This window comes from Callorhinus ursinus, unplaced genomic scaffold (genome assembly GCF_003265705.2).
Source record: "Callorhinus ursinus isolate GAN/ISIS: 27379988/994484 unplaced genomic scaffold, GSC_fseal_2.0 scaffold13, whole genome shotgun sequence".
NCBI classification, from domain to species: domain Eukaryota; kingdom Metazoa; phylum Chordata; class Mammalia; order Carnivora; family Otariidae; genus Callorhinus; species Callorhinus ursinus.
In genome coordinates, this window is record NW_027397075.1 from 37,384,545 (window position 1) to 37,404,836 (window position 20,292).

General features: G+C 51.0%; 1 protein-coding gene across 2 annotated transcripts in view; it reads left to right on the top strand.

The window, feature by feature from the left end:
- Nucleotides 1–226: 226 nt before the first annotated feature.
- The window catches only part of LOC112828572 (protein FAM163A), a 71,135-nt gene continuing 51,069 nt past the window's right edge, over nucleotides 227–20,292 (top strand). Inside the window, exon 1 of one of the 2 annotated variants that reach the window (XM_025877735.2) lies at nucleotides 227–456. The gene's annotated coding sequence lies outside the window, so the exon portion shown is untranslated. Of the gene's footprint in view, nucleotides 457–863; nucleotides 982–20,292 lie in introns of those variants that run through there. The other variant, XM_073899427.1, reaches the window with a different exon arrangement.

Consider the following 20,292-nt stretch of genomic DNA (forward strand, 5'->3'; position numbering starts at 1 on the left):
GGACAGCGACCCACCCTGGTCCTTAAAACTATCATTCTCTCAGGATTTTCCATGCTGGACTTGAGCTGTGGCTCGCGAAGTTCCTAGGGCGCCCACTCCGAAGCTCATATTTCTTAGGCGAAAGGGCACTGGAGCTAAGGGAAGGCTCTTTGGAAGGCACCAGGCTGCGCCGTGTTGTCCCTTCCCTTCGCCTTCGTGCAAGCAGCCTCTCTGGTGGGGGATTCTCCCAGGACTGGGGCCAGCGCCAATCAGGTGGCTCGGTACCTGCCCCCAGCCACGGCCACCTGGAGGGGCGATGAGGTTCTCCGCTCCGTGCGGGGCCAGTGCTCGGAGCGCGGGGGAACGCAGAGGAGCCTCACGTGGGCAGCCCCAGGCCCGGGCGCTCGGAAGGACGCGCGCAAACCCGGTGCCAGCCGAACGCGGGAGCGGCCGCCGGAGCGAAGCTGCTCAGCTGCGGTAACGGGTTAGGGCGCTCCTCGAGCCGGCGTTCCCCGAAGCAAGAAAAGGAGGGAGGGAGCGGAGCAGGGGTTGGGCCGGGGACTCCTCGGGCCGCCGGCCTCCAAGCGGGGAAGTGCCGGGCCGGGGCGTACTTCCGAGGGCGCCTTAGCACCGAGGGCACTGAGCCCCGGGGCCGCCTTCCCCTCACGCCCCTATCTTGACCGTGGCCGAGCCGGGCCGGGTCTGGGTCAGCGCTCGGCTCTCCGGCTCCGTAGCAGGAGCCGCGCGCTCCGAGGGGGTGGGGGTGGACGTCTCCGGCCTCGTGGCCAGGCCGCGGGTCGCGCTGTCCCCGCCTCGGGGCCGGACTTGCCGGGCCCCTGTCCCCGCCCGCGCCGCTGCCGCCTGCTCCTGCTCCGCGAGCGCCTTCCCCTGGCCGGAGCGCACACGGACGCGGCTGCTGCGCCCCGGCGCCCACGATCGCCCGGGAGCATGCGGCGGCCCGGGCCTGCGACGCTGCACACTCGGCGGGACCGCCCGGCGCGCGTGAGTGAGCGGGGCCCGGGGCTGAGCGCCGCGGCGGGCGGGTGCGGGGCGAGCGGGCAGCGGCACCGCCGTCGGTCTGTGCGTCCAGGGGCCTCCGAGCGCGCGGGCGCCTCTGCGCCAGCCTTGCAACCTGGGCGCGGTTTGCTGGGGATTTTGCTGAAGTTTGACCACAGAAGGAGGGCGGAGGTGCGTTCGCGGCGCGGGGTCGCCATCTCCGCCAGGACGTCCGGGTTCAAGGCAGCCAGGGCCGACGTCTGCCTGAGGGACCGAGACACCGGACTCACCCGGGCCGCTGTCCGCTTGCTCCTGAGGCCGGAGCCGGCGTCGCGCACCCCTATCCCCAGGGCCGTGCGCCGCGGGCTTGGCTGGGGGCGCCGGGCCACGTCGAAGCTTCGCTCAGCGGCCCGGAGGAGGGTTTGGCCCCAATAGAGCAGGGTTGAGCGGAAAACAGTGTCGGGCTAAGCGCCGCGTTCTGCTGCTCCCGTCCCCTTCACCCCGGCTGGCTGGGCTGGCCCGGGGAGGGTGCCCAGAGCGGCGCCCCGGAGACCTCCTGCCTGGGTGGCTTGCTCCGGTCTCTGCGGTGCCTAAGGCAGCCAGGGAGGGCAGGGGTGGAGATCTGTCTTCTCTGTCGGTGCCCTTGGGCTACATACACCACCCGTGCTTTTCTGTCACGCTTGGCCATTCATTTTCTCTGGGTGGAATTGTGGGGCCCTGGAAGTTTGCTCTTTCTAGCAAGTTTGACGCGGCGAGAGGGGGGTGGGGGGCAGGCAGCCCCCCTCCCCCCTCAGTCAGTGGAGGCACTTTCTCCCGTTCTTTCCAGTCTGCCCAGCCCCGGACCCTCTTCCAGCCCGGGGCCACACTCATGGCCTGCCTGAAGGACCTGGGTTGGAGCTGGGGGTTCTCACCCGCAAGGCTGGGGGTCCAGCGTAACTGGCAGGGGTTGACGTCTACGCGGTCAGATCTCTGTGCCCTGTCGGGTCCTTCGGTGGCTGAGCCAGACCCACGTTTTATAACGCGTGAGAGACAAACAATGCGGGGAGGGGGGGCTTCAGGTCTGTCAAGTGCACTTTGCCACAGATTCGCTGGGATTTGGAGTCTTTCTGGAGCGGGGTGGGGCAGAGGGTGGAAGACAGCGTCCTTTCTGTGCTCCTGAAGTACTTGGAAGTACATGCAGTTCTTGCCTCTTCCTTTAGGCTGACAGAGGTGGATCAAGGGGAAGAAAGAGCAAAGGTGTATTCTCTGAGAGCGATGATAATTTCTCAGACCTCTCTCCAGAGGTTCCAGCTGTAGTGCCTGCGAGGATCTAAACCAGCATATAGAGATGGGGGTCCAGTCAGCATCCAGGGTGGATCAGTTGGGGTGTTAGGCAAATCAGCAGCACTCTCCTCAAAGTCTCCCCCCTGCCCCATGAGGAGCTTGGCCATGATTTCTGCCACCTGGGGCATGAAATGAGCGAGGACCATGTATGAATGAGAAAAACCTCTGAAGTCCTGTGGGGTGGAGGCAGGGTGTCTGTGTCACATGCATAGATAGAAACCCTAGAGGTGGGCATCCCTGGCATTCTTGCCAGAACTAGAAATTTGCGTTTAGTGACCTTATCAAAAATTGCTCAGGAAAAGCTGAATGGGCTCCAGTGCTGATGAGAGCAAGTCCCTCATACTTTGCTCAAGGATCTCTGTTTTGTCTTCAGCGGGCCCATCTGTAATTGGAAATGAGCTCTGCTTAGTCCAGAGAGGCTTCGGGCTGAGTGCAGACATCTTCTGGCAACAAGGGAGCCTGTCCTGGCCCAGGAACTGCCCACCCTCACCCAGAGGCCCAGGGTGGGATTGTAGTGTTGTCTCCCGATGACTTTGGAAGGAGGCTGGAGTGGATCGGAGCTGAACTTGGGAACCTTCTGGGTGGCCTCTTAACAGAATGGCCCTGGCTGGGCCAGTCCAGGTCTTGTCAATTGTGAAAAGTGCCCCGAGGTTTAGAATCCGGCCTGATGATCATTAACACAAATGAAAACTGCTGCTACTTATTAAGTGTCCCTTCTCTGTGCTAGACAAGGCTTTGCAAAATCAATATGATTATCCCTGTATTTCACGTGAGGAGACTGAGTTGGGGAGAGGTTAAATAACTTGCTAAGAGCATCAAGCTAGTCAGTGGCAGAGTTGCTGTGTGAAGCTGGGTCTCCCAGTTCCAAAGGTGGTGCTCCTTCCGCAGTGCTAGTCTCTTCCTGTTAAGAACAGATGCATGTGTGGAAGCTGGACATCCAGAGCCATCGTGAATAAACACTGGTATTTGTAGGTCCAAGAGATGTTGTGATCCCGTTAGACTTTAGGGAAAGTGCTAGCCTGGTAAAAAACTGCATGCTCTTCATTCCCTCCAGGACTCAGGGGTTTAATTATACACAAAGGATTGATTCTTTAATATGTAAAGTGCAAACTGCAATTTACCTTTTCGATAAGCTGCTGATGAAGTTCTAGAAAAACAGTCCCTTTCGTACGTTGCTCTTGGAAGAGTAAATGGGTACAATGACTTTGGAGGATGTTTTAGAAACATCTCCTAAAATTAGAAGTGTCCATGCCATCAGACCCAGTGATTCCATTTTTAGGAATTGAGCTTGCCCTTATATTGGCCCATGGGCACAAAGACAGATGCACAGTATAGCATCATTTGAGCTACGAAAGAATAATTTACGTGCTCATCCAAGACAGACTTGTTAAATATCTTGTGGTACCTCCCAGGTAGTTGAATACGGTCCTATTCATTCATAAAACAAAACAAAACAAAAAAAAAAAAAAGAAAGAAAAAAAAACTTAGGAAATTTCTCTATAACTGATAGGGAATGATTTCTAAGATACATGACTAGGTGGAAAAAATGCATAGAGGATTTATAATATGCTAATGCCTCTGTTATGAAAGAGGAGTCAGAGAATTCCAAGATATTTGCTCGTATGTACATAATTATATACAAAAACCCTAGTAAGATCTGTTGCCTTCAGGGAGCGTGGACCAAGAAACCCTTCTGTACCTTTCAATTTTGAACCCTATGAATACATTAACTATTACAAATATCCTCTTTCCTTGTCCTGTGCCTGATAGTTTCCCTTGAGCTCTTCTGCAGCTGAACAGTGGGGTGACAGCCCCGCCCTCAGGTTGCTTGAGGGGTTCCATTTTGCTCTGGGCCGTCCACAATTCTTTTAAGTATGCAGGTCGTGCTTGGACAGCTGGAGGGAGAGGTGCCTTTAGACACCCTTCTGAGCGGGGCGGGCAAGATATAACCCTCTAGCCTTGAAAACAATATGAAGAGACAGAAACCATCCTTCTCTTTATTGCCCTAATACTCGCCGGTCCCCGAGACACTGCGGGTACCTGAGCGGCCTTAGGGAAGGGAACAGGAGGAACAGTGTGGCTGCAACGACGGTGAGGGCAGTAGGTCTATCTCTGGTGTTACAGTTAGGCTTCAGAAAGGAGAGGAAGAGAGATGCACTTGAAAGAAAAGTTTTGAAAATTATTCTGGGGTCTAGGGCCGGATTGTCCCGGAAGAGGAAGGAAGGTTATTGATTCAGCTGTGGTGGCATCAGTGTGCCCCGGAACTCCCCCTTGGGTGCCTCCCATCAACACAGGTGGCCGGCTCAGCAGCGTGCCCCCCCCCCCCCCCCCCCGCCAAGAATTCCCTTCTGCCGATCATCACCCACCCTGGAAGCTTCTAGATGCATGAAGGGCGTGGGGGCAAGACTTCCAGCACTGTTATGTGGGAAGACTTCCTTAGGAGCTAAGTTCCAGCTACTCTGCCTACATCATCTCATTTAACCTCCCGATCAGGTACGTGTGAGAGCGCAGGATCTTTGCCATCAAGCAGCACCTTTCTGCTCTTCCTCCGATGACTTTCCTCCCGGGCACAGTGACCTGCAGCAGTGGTGCAGGAGCATCACAGGTGCTCAGAGACTGGAGCTTGGGTCTAACAGCATGTGGCTGAGCATTACACACTTTGATGGATGAGCTGGACTCTTTGCAGCCTGGGGAGGTTTGTACAAGGCACAGTTCAGGGACAAAGCCGTCAGCATTCTTGGGTTGGATTTCCAGCTTTCCTGCCTCTCTCTCTGAAGCGTGTGCATTAGGGCTGGGTCCCGTGGCCCGTGAGTGTGATCTTCCGCAGGGACGGAGTGGGGAAAGGGAGGGATTATCTCTGCTTTGCTGCAGATGCTAGTGGCATCGAGATGCTCGGGAGACCCTGTGTTGTTCCCAAAGAAGAAGCTGGGCAGGGTGGCCCCCGAGGCCCAGGTCTGTGCTGGGGGTCTGTCTGCTATTTGGCAAAACCAGTCTGAGAGCCAGGGGCCTGGCTCACAGCAAAACTTTCTCCTCCCACACAGCTCACTGGCTAGGGCTCACCTCTGACTCCCATTCCACTTCAAAAGGTAACAGCTTGAATTTTTGCCCGAATGAATTCTAGAGCAAGGGCAGCTGCTTCTCCTATATCCTGCTATGACTCATGGGGGTGAGAGCTAGAAGCTGGACGGGGCTCTCAGCGAAGGCTGCTAGAACCTCGCCACGAGAGGGAAAGCCAGATGCCCCAACTATTTAGGAAAAAAAAGTCACCTTATGACACACAAAAGTGGTGTTTACGTAGCATAGCGAAAGAGTAGTGGATGATCAGTTTAACACACTTCAGTTTGGAAAATGAGTATCATTCCAGGCACTGGGAAGACAGAAAGATGAGCAAGGTGTGGTCCCTGGGCTTGAGCTGCCCACAGGCAGTGGGGGAGGACCATTCACATCAGCAGCTGGACCCTGCAGAATAAAGAAATAAGTGCTAAGTAGAGCTACAAATGACATGCGGTCGGTCATATGCAGTGGGGCTAAAGTGAACCTGGGGCTGGCCCCCGTAATTCCGGCAGACTGTTAAGGTCTTTCTGGAGGAGGTGATTTTTGAGCTGGGCCTTGAAGGTTAAGTGCAACTTTGATAGACAAGCTCAGGAGAAAGGGCTGAAGAGACCAAGAGAATGGGTTTCGATAGACTATGGACACCGCTTACAGATACATTAATATCAGTAATGCCATTATTTACTCAAATTCTGCCACAGACATAATACATGGCATTTTCAGGTGCTTACAGAGTAAAACTGTTTAGATCCCCATAAGATAGACAATCACTATGATTTTTTTTTTTTGGTGGTAAAATCAACAGGGCTTGGTGATGGATAGATGGTAGAAGTGATTCCCCCGAGCGCAAGACTATAAAACTATATTATGTTTACATCAGATTCATTTTACTTATTAAAATAACAATGGATGGTAGCTTACCTATGTGAAATTGACATTTCTGTTGTATGCAACCACTGCATGACCATGAGCTTCCCAATGGAGAGTCAGCAGAGCACTAGGAATGGGGATTCAAGTTCTGCCCCACCGTTTTGTTCGTCTGTTTATTCACTCATGGATTCACTCGTTCACTTATTCCTAGATGCAAAAAAGATGATCCATGTGCCTGAGCCAAGTGCTGGCCTAGCTGGGGAGAGAGAGAGAGAAAAGAGAGAGCCATGGTCCCTGAAGCCTCCAGGAGCTGGCAGTACATGGGAGAGATCACAGGAGAAGGTGATCAATGCCATAGTAAAAATAGCTATGAAGGACTGTGGGAAACCATAATATGTGCTCAGTAAATGCTGGTTGCTAAAACGAATAAGCAACCTGATAAACAGTACCAGATACCATCAAGAGAACAAATTAGAGGGCTAAAAATATTTCTTTGGATTTGGCCAGTGGGTCTCAAACACTTGCTCATGTTGTGAAACCCATGGAAATTGTGGTGTTTTCTGGAGAATACCATAACATTTTGAAATGGCTGAATATATAATTTTGAACTAAATCAGAGAACATCTTCCGCTAGATTCTACCACAGACATAAAATAGTGGACACCAAGTTTTGAGAAAGAAAACTTTATGAAACAAAAGCTTTAAATCAAGGATAAGTCTGTCAGCTAATTTTTTTTTTTCTGTGAATTGGGGAAAAACTGCCAAGATTCTATTTTAGTGCAGGAAACCCTCGGTCCAGCTGGTAGAACACCAGGGATCCACAGGCACACAGTTTTGGCAGTTTGAAGGTTGTTGATGACTTTAGCAAGGGCAATTTCGGGAGAATAATGAGGCCAGAAGCTAGATAGAATTGGGCCGCGTTTTCATGATGTCAAGCAAGTATTTATTGAGTGTCACGGGGGCTACAGTGTGGAGGGGAAACCAGAACCGTCAAAGCCCCAGCCTTCATGGAGTTTGAAGTCATTTGGGGAGACAAATTTGTCACAGAGTGTCAAGTGACACTTATAAGAGCAATAAAGTAGAGGCCATGGCATGATAAGGGCATTTAATGGGAGGTCCGGGCCACTCAGGGAGGACCGGGAAGTCCTCAGAAATGTCCTTTTTCTCAGAAAATGATGGTTCATCCGTCCTTTCATCCTCAGAAAATGATGGTTCAGCTGGGACCTGGAGACTGAGTAGGAGCGGAGGAGGTGAGGGGAGTTTGGGAGCTGAGAAAGGATATTCCAGGAATGGGGGAGGGTCATGGCTAAAGCAGGCATGGCAATTTGAGGTTCCCAAGGCCAGTGGACTGGAGTGCAGAGAGGGAGAGGGAGAAACATGTGAGATGAGCAGGAGAGGCAGGAGGGAGTTTTATAAGCCACAGTAGGGACTCTGATGTTGATTCTAAAGCAACAGGTAATCACTGAAGTACTTAAGCAGGAGGGTGACACAGCCACATCTCCCATTTCAGAAGGATTACAGTGACCATAGAGTGTGGACAGTAGATTTGAGGTGGCCAAGGGAAGATCCAGGGATCTATCGGGAGATGGTTGTTTATGCTGGGACATTTATTGTGGGGTAGAAAGAAGTAAAATGGACAGGACATGATGGTTTGGATGTGAGAGGTGAGAGGGAAGTACTAGGGATGAGCCCTAGGGTTGCCAGCTTTGTAGCAGTGGATGGAGGTACCATTGCCCAAGACAGGAAATAGTCAAACGTCGTAAGTTCAATCTCAGCATGCTGTACTTGAGGAGCCTTTGAACCATCTGAGTGCAGAGGTCAAGAAGCCAGGGGAGGAAAGCCAGGAGGGGGAAATGTCATGAAAGCCAAGGGCAGAGTGTTTCCTGAACAGGAGAAGAGAAAGCATAGAGGCTGCTGAAAAGTCCATGACAATGAGGACCAGTAAACGTCCATTGGCTTCAGAAACGCAGAGATCACAGGTGATTTAAACAAGAGCGTCAGGGATGTGATGGGCAAAAGTCAGACTGTAGTTGGTGGAGGACCAAGTGGACACTGACTGTAAAAGTGAACGTTCCAGAGGTTTGGCTGTGATAGTTGAAGAGATGGGTGGTTTTGTTCTGTTTTAATGGGAGACAGTTGAGCACCTTTAAATGTCAATGGGAAAGACCCATTTGAATGGAAAAGTAATAGGTTCAAGGAAGAATAATTCATAATGTGAGGTTCCTAAGAACATGGGTGGACCCCCTCAAACGTGCAGGTGGAGGGATAGCCCTTAGGATGGAGAGGGGCCATTCTTTGGGACAACTGGACAGAAGGAGGGTAGAATGAGGGCAGCTGTGAGTCTGTATGAGGTGGTAGAGGATGAGAATATTGCTGTCTGATGCAGAGAAGGAAGGGTGGCTAGTGGGGAGAGAGGATGGGGGAAGAAGTTTATTTTAGAAGGGAGTGATGAGGACAGTGAAGAGACAGAGTGAAGAAAATAGAGATGACACTGTTGGGGCATTTATTAGCTGTGTGACATCGAGCCATTTTCTTACCTGTAAAAGGGCAATAATCACCATGATGCTGATTCCATGGAGTTGTGCCTGGCACGTAGAAGGTGATCAACAAGTGTATGCTGCTGTTTGAGCTTTTATTCTCACCATCAGTGGCTAGGACAGTGCCGAACACATCACTGGTTTTAGTATGAAATTGTCATCAATAGTCCCAGGTATTCAGTACCTAAAAATCAGATAGACGTCTCTCCACACGCCACTTGTCCCCCTTCCCGTCTGTGAAGCACCTGTCTCTTCTCTAAGCAGTTGGAAGCTTTTTTGCTACTTAATGCTGAGGGATTTATTTGTATGTGGTCCTTAGCGAGTGCAGATTCTATTAGGAGAGTTAAGCATATGGGCAGGGCACTGGGCCAGGGTGAAGAGAGAAGAGGTTCAATTAATTCAAGAGCCCGGTCTCCTCTGACCTCATTGATCTACAGAGGACAGGGCATCTATGGAAGTCACGCCTTCATTTCTTTTATAACATCTGGTGAAGCCAACTTTGAACTAGGCCTGCACCCTGGGCTGAGATACAGAGATGAACAGGAATGGTTCCTGCCCTTGTGATATTAATTCGACCAGATAAATGTTGTAATGACAGCATCATGTGCTGGGGAGCTCAGAAGAAAGAGTCCCTAGATGTGTCCAGACTAGGCAGGGAAGGCTTCCCGGAGGAGGTAGTGTTTGAGCTGGAACGTGAAGTGTAACATCTTTGTAGACCAGAAGGGAAATAGACAGGGAGGGAATATCTTTGCCGACAAGAAAGGAAGTCTTCTGGGCCTTTGAGTCACAGTTAGGGCCAGGAGCCTCCGGAGATGGTGGGGGGAATGGAACCTGCATTTGGTCCAGTAATGTCAGAACAGGAAATACCAGGTGATGGGGATGAGGTGAGACCCCGGACGGCAGGCTGGCGTTCTGCCTCCTGGCCTAAGGACCTGGAACTGAACCTGCAGGAGATGTAGAACCACTGTAGATTTTTGGACAGTGGCAGAGTCATTGGTCAGGAGGCAGTGGTCATAGTCTAGGCAAGGCTTGACTCGAGGACAATTTCAGTGATATGGGTCCAAGGTAGGGTCATGCTAGCAGATGAGTGAAATGAAACCAAAGCCACTGGCATTACGGAAGTCGTGGAAATACGAGGCTGGGGTGTTAGAGAGGCCATCTGTGTATATTGAAACTTTCTAGGATGATGGCAGAATGTCAGATGAAAGGGAAACAATTGCTAGAGTCCTCAATGAGTGAAGGAGAGGCAGTGATGGGGTAAAGGATAGAGTAAAGAATAATCAGATATCATGGACCTCAGAGGAATAAGGATACTTGCAAAGTAACAGAAATGAAAAATCTAGACTCTAATTCTGGAAAACAGAAGAGACTCCTGAAAAGATTGAACTGTTGCTTATTTCCAAGGGGAGGTGGCCACCACAAAACAGGTGGAATGTAATTCCAAGCTCTTGGGTCACTGAGTACCACTGGAGGACACCAGACAGCATTACAGATGGGTGTCCACAGGTTCAAGACCTCAGAAATCGGCTGAGTCCTCATGATGACTGCACGATCCAAGATGTCCTTCGTGGAGTCTCTTTCCCAAACCTCTCAGAGAATCATTTCTAACCTCTTCGCTGAGGTCTCGCTGATCCCAGGCATGTCTCTCACTGAGGCAAAGAAGTTAATCCAATAGCACCATTCATCTTAGGGGGCTGATAGTTCAGCACCAGGCTTCTCCTGGCAGATGGGTTTCATTGCCAACTCTCTTCTCTGTTGGGCAAACTCTGTACCCAGTGATGTGCTGGGCACATTGGAGGAATCAGAAAAAATACCAGACATGGTCCATGCCCTCAAAAATCTCATAGTCTAAATAGAAAAGCCAGACTGGCACACCGGGAACAGTAAGAGGCAGTAAATGCCTTGTCTGCTTTATTAAGGGGTAGGTGGCTGGGTAAAGACAGGCGTATTGCACCTGTCTGGTCAAGAGTTGAGAGTATTGGAAAAGAGAGAGTAAGGAATCCAAAAAGACCTTCAGATTTTTGACTGGGGGAAGGAGGCCTGGGGAGCGGTGGTGCCATTCTGAGAGACAGGATGTACAACGGGGGAGAGACTTGGAGGGGTGGTGAAGAGCCTGAACTTGAGAGTGGAGAGTTTGCAGCCTTATTTAGGTGGAGGTAGATGTGGAATTTAGCTGCCCTTGTTGATGTGAGTGTACTGAGTGTCAGTGTTTTAACAAAGGGAAAAAAGGTAATAAGGAGGCAAATGAAGACAATGGTAATAGAAGGATGGAGAAGGGATAGATCCTCAAAACATTTAAGGGATGAAGTGGTTAAGATTTGGTGGTTGAGTGGATTTGAGGGGAGAGCTGGAGAGAGGAGACTGGAATGACTCACAAGTTACTGGGCTCAGGGACTAGGTGGATGGTGGTACCATTAATTAGGAGGAGGAATGCAGGAGGAAAAGCACTTTGGTGGGGGAAAGAGCAGGTAAAATAATGAGGTCTGTTTGAGACCATTCGAATTAAAGATTCCTGTGGGAGAGCTAAGGATGCAGTGGCTAGGAGCCACTTGGTGGTGCAAGTCAGAAACCCAGGAGAGTTCAACGTAGTAACATAGCTCTGGGAATTGTCGGTGGACAGGTGAGGGCCTAAGGCAGGCATGGAAGGCAAGGATGGAACCTCAGGAAAGACTGCATGTTTATGAGGGGAGTGGTCTAGAGGGGACAGTCTACGAGGGAATAGTCAGGGTGGCCTGAGTTGAACCAGAGAGGCAGTATTACGAGTGGTTGATGATGGTTCTTGTAGCTTCTTGTTGCCTTTCTGTCTCAGAGAACATGCCGATCCGCTCTGGGAGAGAATTCTTATTTGGATTTCAGAGCTTTCCTCAATCAGATCATCTCCCCAAATGCTTCCCTACCGGCGGACACAGGCTAACTCCATCTTCTGGATTCTTTAGAATCTAAATCAAAATATTTTACTACAATATTTGAGGAGAAAAAGCTGCAGTTTCTTGGAAACAAGCTTTTAGTGGTTTAAGAGAAGAACAACAGAAAGAGGAAACAAGCTAATGCCCCCCTCCCACCCTGTCAGCCTTTCCCTCTGCACCATCTGCATGTCTGCTCAGGCTCTCCCCCACCTCACACTTTCCCTCACTTGGTGAGTTTGAGTAAGTGTGAAGGGCACAGAGATTCGGGGTCTCCATAGACACTAGAAATAGTTCCTTCTTGCCCCTTTCCTCTCTTCACCTCATAAGCCACCGCCTTGGAGTTCCTGGTCTTCTGGACATCCATCCCATCCAACCCTCCCCCCAGGACTGACGTTAAGGAGGTATGACTTGCTAGGGCCATGCAGGTTGTCACGGTGTTAATATGCTTTCTTCTCAGATGGCAAGTGGCCACTTCGTGGGGTTCCTTGAGTGCCCCACCCCACGGGTTGCTCTAGCCCCTCCCTTAGGACACCCAGACTCCCCCCGAGTCCAGCCACCAAAGGGATAATGCCCGGCACGGCAGGGACTGCCTCTTGCCTGCTCCCATGCTGTGGTGGGCATCAGTTCTGACTAGTCCCCATGTGCCCTGCCAGTTGTTCCAGAGTTTTCGCGACTCCCCTTCACTATCTCTCTGTTTTGCCATCCAGCTCTATCTGGAGGCTCACTGTGTGTCAGACACCCAGCCGGGTGCTGGAGATAAAATGGTGGACAAGGCAGATGAGGTCTCTCCCTGGCTTCGTGGGACCTGCAGTCTTGAGCAGGATCTCTCAGTCGAATCCCTGTGGACAGGCCTTTGCGGTGGGAGGCTGTTCTGTGTCTTGTTCTGCCTTCAGCGGTGTCCCTGGCTTCTACGCACTAGATGCTAGTGAGCAGCACCCTCCCCCAGCTGCGACAGCCAAAGATATATGCAGACATTGCCCAGTGTCCCCTCTGGGGGACAAAATACCCCCACCCGCACGGAGAGAATATAAAGTATTCTCAAACAACTGATCACAAAAATAAAAATACGATTACTAAATATAAAGTTGCTCTTAAAAAAAGAAAAAGTGAGCATGTACCATCCCAGAGAATGAAAGGAGACTTATTTTAGGTTCAGTTCTGAAGCAAGGCTTCCTGGGTGAAGTAGCCCTAAAGCAGAAGCCTGTGGGACGAGAAGGAGCCGGTCACATGAGGAATGACGGACTGAACATTCCTGGCAAGAGAAGATCCTGACACCAGAAAGGGCCTTGGCTATTTGAAGATCAGAAAGAGGGCTCGTTGGCTGGGGACGAGGGACCAAAGGGAGAAGCAGTACAAGCTGAGACTAGAAAAGTAGGTAGGGCTAGGTTTATGTAGGGCCTCGTAAACAGTGCTGTTTTAAGAGTAATCCAAATATCTGTGCCATGTTGTAAGAAGGAAAGAGATATGCACAGATTGATGTGTGAGGCAGGTCGTCTGTCTGCTAAGTGGCAGCCAGTTGGGAAAGAACTAAATGGGCCAGGAGACTGAGGGTAGCCTAGAGCTTGGCAGTGGGGACAGGGAGATGCAGATGGATTTGAGGTTTGCCCCCCTCATTCATGATGTCTCACATACTATGGTCATACCCAAGGGTTGGCAGTATGGGTACTGGTCATACCCAAGGGTTTGGTCATACCCAAGGTTATACCCAAGGTCATACCCAAGGGTTGGCCGTACTGGTCATACCCAAGGGTTTTTGGTCATACCCAAGGGTTGGCAGCACTGGTACTGGGACCACCTTTACCTTCTTCAGTAACATTTATTGGGTGCCCACTGTCTGCGCAACATGTAAGACACTGACCCAGGCAGCTCCAAGTCTAGTAGCAAGACGGACACAATGTGCTCAGACTCGAGAAGTGTTGTGGAGGGGAGCTAATCCGGCCTGGGAGAGGGGGAGGGTCAGGAAAAACTGGAGGAAGTGACACCTCAACCGAGTGATCAAAAAATCAGTTCCCAGCACAGTTCTCCAGTGCTGTGGAGGAGAATGGGCATGCCAGGCCTAGCACAACCGAGCAGAGACCCAGAGCGTGCACACAGCACGGCAGGGCAGAGACAGGTGGGAGAGGAGGCTGGAGGGACTGGCAAGGGCCAGACCATGACAGCAAATGCAACCTTTGGGTCTCAAGGGGCAAATGACAGTAAGGTGAACACAGGAGCGGATGGAGGTGTGGTCTCGTCTCCTGCAGGGCATCCCCTCCCCTCTTGCTACCAGAGGGTCCTTTCAAAGCCTAGAAGTGCTGAAGGCCTCTGTGTGTTCCCCTCCTCTTGTGTGTCCCCCGAGGTTCCACACAATGCTCCCGGGTGTCCTCATCCCCCTCCACCTCTGGGCACCAAGGGACAAGCACTTTCCCGGACTGCCACCCTCCACCCTGCCTTACTCGCGCTGCTCCCTAAATCCTGGACGGAAATCCAAAACAGAGAGAACCCTCGATGGTTCTCACAGTGAAAGCAATTCATACCAATTGAACTGTTTCAAATAAGGAGGGATTTCTCCAGCAAACCAGCAGCCACCTAAAATGATGTAGAAACATTTTACATGAAAAGATATTCACGATCTATTGCTAAATTATAAAATGGCATGAATCTGAGACCCCAGTGAGCATGTGTGTGTGTGCACGCGCACGTGGGTATGTGTGTGGGGGGGGTGGGGGTGGGGTGACAAAGTGTTACCAGCGCCTATCTCCCAGTGGATGGAGTCACAGGATTTTAACTTACCTATTTTTAAAATTTTCTAATACGCAGTTAGGACTTTCATGATGAGACACAACGTACAAAGCTGCTCTAGGGGTCTGGTTGGCAGTGTTCCCAAGAGTCATTGACCTCTAGCTGGTGACCCTGACTGCTCTTTGGAGACAGTATCTTTCTCCAGGAGGACTGCAAGCAAGACGAATTCATTAAGTGCTTTCAGTCCTAAAGATGACAGGAGCCAGGAAGGCATAAAGTCTTGTTACTACACAGCCAGCCGACAGCCCAGCCGGTAGCCTTGATGTCTGTGTGTTTATTTATTAACAGGACTTTATGTATCCATCCTCTGCAAGCTCCAGGAGCTTCCCAGCTGACTTTGATACAGATCATATTCTCAAAATGGTGCAGCCCATCAGTCAGAATAAAGACAGGGCTGGCTCATGAGAGGATTAAAACCAAAAGCACACCGTCCTAGGAAGCAAAATAAACCCGAAAGGATACTGACGGGGGTCGGTGAGGTGTTAGGAGAACAGAGTATGGGAGGAATGTGCTAGAATCTTGGGTCACTTTCTTTAACGTAACAGTTATCAAATACGTTTTCCGTGCCAAGCACGGAGTCTGTTACTATATACACTTTCCCCCCTTTAAACTTCAGGACAATTCTTTCAACAGTCCCTGTTTGGAACTGTTGAAATAGGCTCAGAGGGAATAAATAACTAGTTAATGACAGCTTAGGTTTTAACATAGCTGTTTTTTTTTTTTTTCACTGAACCCCACCCCAGCCTACACCTCCCTGCTCGACGGATACTGCTTAAAGGCAGGGAATTTTAAGTTTGGAAAATGTCCCATTGACTTTGGCTTAGAAGTTACTTAGCATTGAGTAGATGCCAAATGCTCTTGTTGGATGGATGGATGGATGGATGGATGGATGGATGGATGAACAAAAGAGAGAATGATTTTTGAAAGGCCGTATAATCACATAAAGACAGAGAGACATAATCGCTTTAGAAACCTATGGCATAGATAGTTGCTACAAATGAATGTGGCCAGGATTCAGTAGTACTTTCTGTTGCTTCCCTAAGAGTTATGAGAAATGGCTGTAATGGGAGTAAACCTCAGGAGAGTCATTTATCGAGGGCTGGAGAGAACTGGGATCATGCTGGGTACTTGGGACAGGCAGGGCTGTCACAGTTGGGGGGAGGAGAGGTGCTAGCCTGGTCGAGTTCCCTTGGACGAAGCTAGATGTTTGCACATTGGTTACCAAGGTCCTCCTGTGACCTAGCACTTTGCCGGCCCCTGATCTATTCTCATGGACCGAGGAGCAAGGAGGCCCAAACAGCGAGCCTTCCTGGGCTATCTGTGAGAGAAATGCTTTATTTTATTTTATTTTTTCAAGGTTGTAGCAAACGGACAGCCTTCCCTGGGCTCACATGAAGAGCTGTTCTTCTCCACGTGTGCTGCTCAGGGATTGGTTATTGGCTCAGCAAGGAGAGATTGAGGAGGAAAGCTGTGATTCACCTCTCTCCTCTCCTTATTCATTTTTGTTGCTGTGCAGAGAAAAAGCTCACATATTCCTTGTTCCGGCTCTGCATTCGGCAGCCAGCAAAGGAGTGAAGGCCAAGGTGTCCACACTGCTGTGGGGGCCGAGAAGAGAAATGCTTTGGGCAACATGTTGGTCTTTATCTTCCAGGAGCTCAGTTTCCTTGAAAAGAGAATACACAGCGCCTCTAAGATTCCAGAGCAATGCCACTGAATTACGAAAATCTGAGAGCGAAGGGGCTACAGGACACAGGGCTGGCTAGTTTCTACTTCTGAGAAACGAGGCCATTGGGATGGATTCTGCTTTTTCCCTCTTCTTCTGCTCTAAGAACGTGCGATTCTCCAGTCCAAGACTGATAAGTTTAATCAACGAAGACCCGTAGGCACTGACTTCTTAGGGAGAGCAGAGACCTGCATCTCAGCCCCAGAGGAGATCTCTGGTTGTAGGCTGGGGCAAGTCCCATTTTACAGATGTGGAAACTGAGAGCCAGACCAACCCCTTCTCCTACCCTCCCCCAAAAGGCAGGGGAGTCCCAATGCATGGACCTCTGCAAAGGATGCAAGACAGCTGCCTTCCCTTGACTGAGAAGAGGTGCTTTCCCAAAGGCCTCAGGCAGGTGTGCGAGGAGTCTGCATTCCTCTCTCTCTGAGCCTCACTCAGACTTTGCCTCTGGTGCTTCCTCGCCAGCCCCATCCAGTTTGGGTTGGGGAACCACTTTGAAAAATTATTTCTAAAAGATCACACACACACATATGCGCGCACACACACACACACACACACACACGCTGAGGGAGCTCTTTGTATTTTATATTGGAAATCATAAATGGCTCTCAGGCTAAATGAAACCTGAACCAATCAAACAACTTTCCCAGGGGCTCAAAAGAAACAAGATTCACAGAACTGGCTGGCAGTATGGCAGAAAATAGAGCTGATGGAGAGATGCCCATGTGGGTGTGGGGTGACCTTGACAAGGGAGACACAAAGCAGTATTTTTATCTGCCTTTCTTTCCTTAGGACACTGATGCTGTCCCACGCGCCAGCAACAGGCTCTGTTTCATCTCCTGACACCGGGGCAGAAGGGATGGGGAAGGCAGCAAAGCAGATAAGAGTATACCCATTGGAGGAGTAGGGAGACCAAGCCATAGATGCAGACTGTGCCCTGTGTAGAGTCATATGGATAGGCTTTGGGGTTCCCCACATAGAAACAGTTTGCCCAGACTCTGATTCAGAGCTCCAGCGCTCAAATTCTAGACTCTCGAGGATTTCCTATCACTTTTCCTTTCCTTTTATTTCTCTTTGGTCATTCCTCTGTGGGAGGTGAGGTATGGGCCTTGGGTACTCTAAGGTAACCAACTTGCCCAAGATGCTCCCAGTTTTAGCGCTGAAGCTCTCACATCCAGGAAGCCCTCTCAGTCGTGGGCGAACCAAGACGGGTGATTACGCTGAAAGCGTGTCATTGCTTCAGGGGAAACTCCTGGGGTGGGGAGAGTGTTTTCCCAGCTCCCTTCTGGAGGGGTCTCACCTGGCAATCGTCCATGCCAGCTGTGAAGCACGTCACTGGACCTCTCTGTGCGCCTCAGTGGCCTTATCTGTAAAATGGGGATAAGGATAACCTGTGCCTCAAGAGGTTGCTATGTGAAATTATAGATATCATATTGATTTTAAAACAGTGCCTGTCTCATAGTAAGTGTTCAGCAAATGTTAGCTACAGTCATCATTCTGCCAGTGTCTGCCTGTTAATAAATAGATCTCAGAGATGATGAGATGCCTTCTTAGAGTTCATTTCTGTGTCCCCAAATTTATTTATTTATTTCCTTTTATCTTTTTAAAGATTTATGTATTTATCAGAGAGAGAGAGAGAGAGCACGCACAAGCAGGGGGAACGGCAGGCAGAGGGAGAATCAGTCTCCCTGCTGAGCAAGGAGTCTGATGCAGGACTCCAACCCAGGACCCCAGGATCATGACCTGAGCCGAAGGCAGACGCTTAAATGACTGAGTCACTCAGGAGTCCCTCAGTATCCCCAAATTTAAATGCACTTTCCCACTGTGGCAACTCCTTCTGTGTCCCCCGCCCCCTCCCACCTCTCCCCCCCACCATGGGGACGGCTGCAGCTGGTGGAGGCTGTTTCGATCCGGCCTTGGAGTGGATGCTGCTCTACTTCTCTGCCTGGTGCCAGGGGAGGTGGGATGTGATATCTCGGTGCAGTCACCCTCAGACCTGACCGTGCACACCCATCACCGGGGGATCTTGTTAAATCTTGTTCAGTGTGGATTCTGATTCATCAGGCCCGAGATCCTGCATCTGTCACGAGCTCCGGGGTGAAGCTGCTGGCCCGGGCCCCGCGCCGTGAGAGCAAGGCCACGCTGTGGGTCAGCCTGAGTGAGGCGAGCAAAAGCCTGTGGAATTCATGCCCATGAGAAGTTCCTATGATTAGAGCATTAGTACGCTGGGGTGGGCGGGGGGCGGGGTTGCTTAGATGAGCTCAGCGCGTGTGAGAGGAGAGCCCCTCGCGAGTGGGGAAGCCAGCAGGGCGCCCAACCCCCAAGCGGGTGTGCACATCTGTAGGGACGAGTAGTCGCAGGTAGTTAAAGCACTGGTTAAGGAAATGCACGTTGGGAATCATTTTTTGCTTACTTTAAATACCAGAGCTGGTTCAACACTTAGAGCTTTAATCCTCTCGTTCTCACTTGTGTCCGTGGATTTGCTGTCTGGAACGGTAGACAAAGGGGTGTGGTGCCCCACCCGTGCCCAGAAGTCACACGTGGAGATTGTGGCCGGCTGGAGGGTGACTGCGGAAAGTGACTTCAGAACTGCCTGAAGAGCCCCAAGGCCCCATACGAAGCCGGGCCTCCAGTCCCCCAGCCGACACGCCCCCGCATGACATTGCTTGCGGGGGGGGGGGGGGGGGGGACGGGGGAGGCGCTAATACTTCCTTAGCCACCTAGACCCTGACCTGTACGAGCCACCTGGCCCTTAGGCCTCCCATTGCCATGGATGGACCCAAATCTCCCAAATAATCTGAGTACCCCCGAGAGCATGACTGGTGCGCCCTCACATCTGAGACACGGTTATTCCTTTTTCACAGCCTTGCACAGAGTCCTCTGTGCCGTCCGCTCTCCCGGCAGTTTTCCCTCAGACACTCAGACACCCGTGGCGGGCACCAAGATGATGTTACGGTCCAGTGCGGGGAATCTGGTCTCTGCTCTCCGGCCTGCACTGATTCCCGGGGAGCCTTCCCAGGAGATGTAGGAGACATGCTGCTGGCCCTCCAGTTCTGCCTCCTGCCGCCTGGATTCCCTTAGGCCAGGCTTGCGCCAATCTGAAAAATAGCTTTATGCTAATGTGCACTAAAAGCACTCTGCAGACCCGGGTGCCCTGGGAAGAGGTTCGGGGACTCAGTATTGCCAGCTCCCTGCCTCCCTCCCGCGCCCCTCTCCCCACGCCTGCTGTCAGCATCCACGCACTTCTAATCTCCCCCATGTCTGCCCAGTGTACTACACATTTGTATCTGTCACTTCGGATCCCCCCGCATGGCTGCTCCCGGCCAACTGGGCTTTCTCCTTTCTTCCCAGAATGTTCCCGGAGGACAGCCCAGTCCCGGATAAAGGCTTTCGCTTTCCTTTGTTTCTCTGACTTGGCAAACCCCCACCCACCCCTTGCCTAGTACAAGTACCTTACAGAGCCTGCCCAGCCGCCCAGCCCCTTGCCCCTGCCTGCAGCTGTTGGGAATGCAGCCTCCTGTTTCCGGGGGGGGGGGGGGGGTGTTAGGCAAAAGTAGGGGAGGTTCCAAACACGGCTTCCCTCCCACTTCACTCTCTGAAGGAGCGAATGGTGTTCTGAGGTGCCTCCCAGAACGAGCAGAGTGAGGTCTCAGAATTTATGATGTCCCCCCAATTCCTACAGCTACGATGGACCCCAGAAATTTTTTGTGTGTTTTTAATTGTGGTGAAAGACATAACATAACCTTCACTCTCCTAATCATTGTTGAGTACGCAGTTCAGTAGGGTTCAGCGTATTCACATCAGTGTGCAACAGATCTCTAGATTTTTCTCATCTGGTAGCACTTATATTCTATACCCACTCAACACTAAGTCGCCTCCTCCCTTCCCCCAGCCCTTGGCAACCACCTTTCTACTTTTTATGATTTTTGACTATGTTAGATCCTTACATGAATGGAATCATGCAGTATCTGCCCTTTTGCAACTGGCTTATTTCACTTTGCATAATGTCCTCGAGGTTCATCCATGTTGTGGTATGTGAAACATTTCCTTTTTTTAAGGTTGCATAATATTCCAGTGCGTGTGCATGCGTGCATGCACACACTGCTTGTTCTTTATTCATTCATCT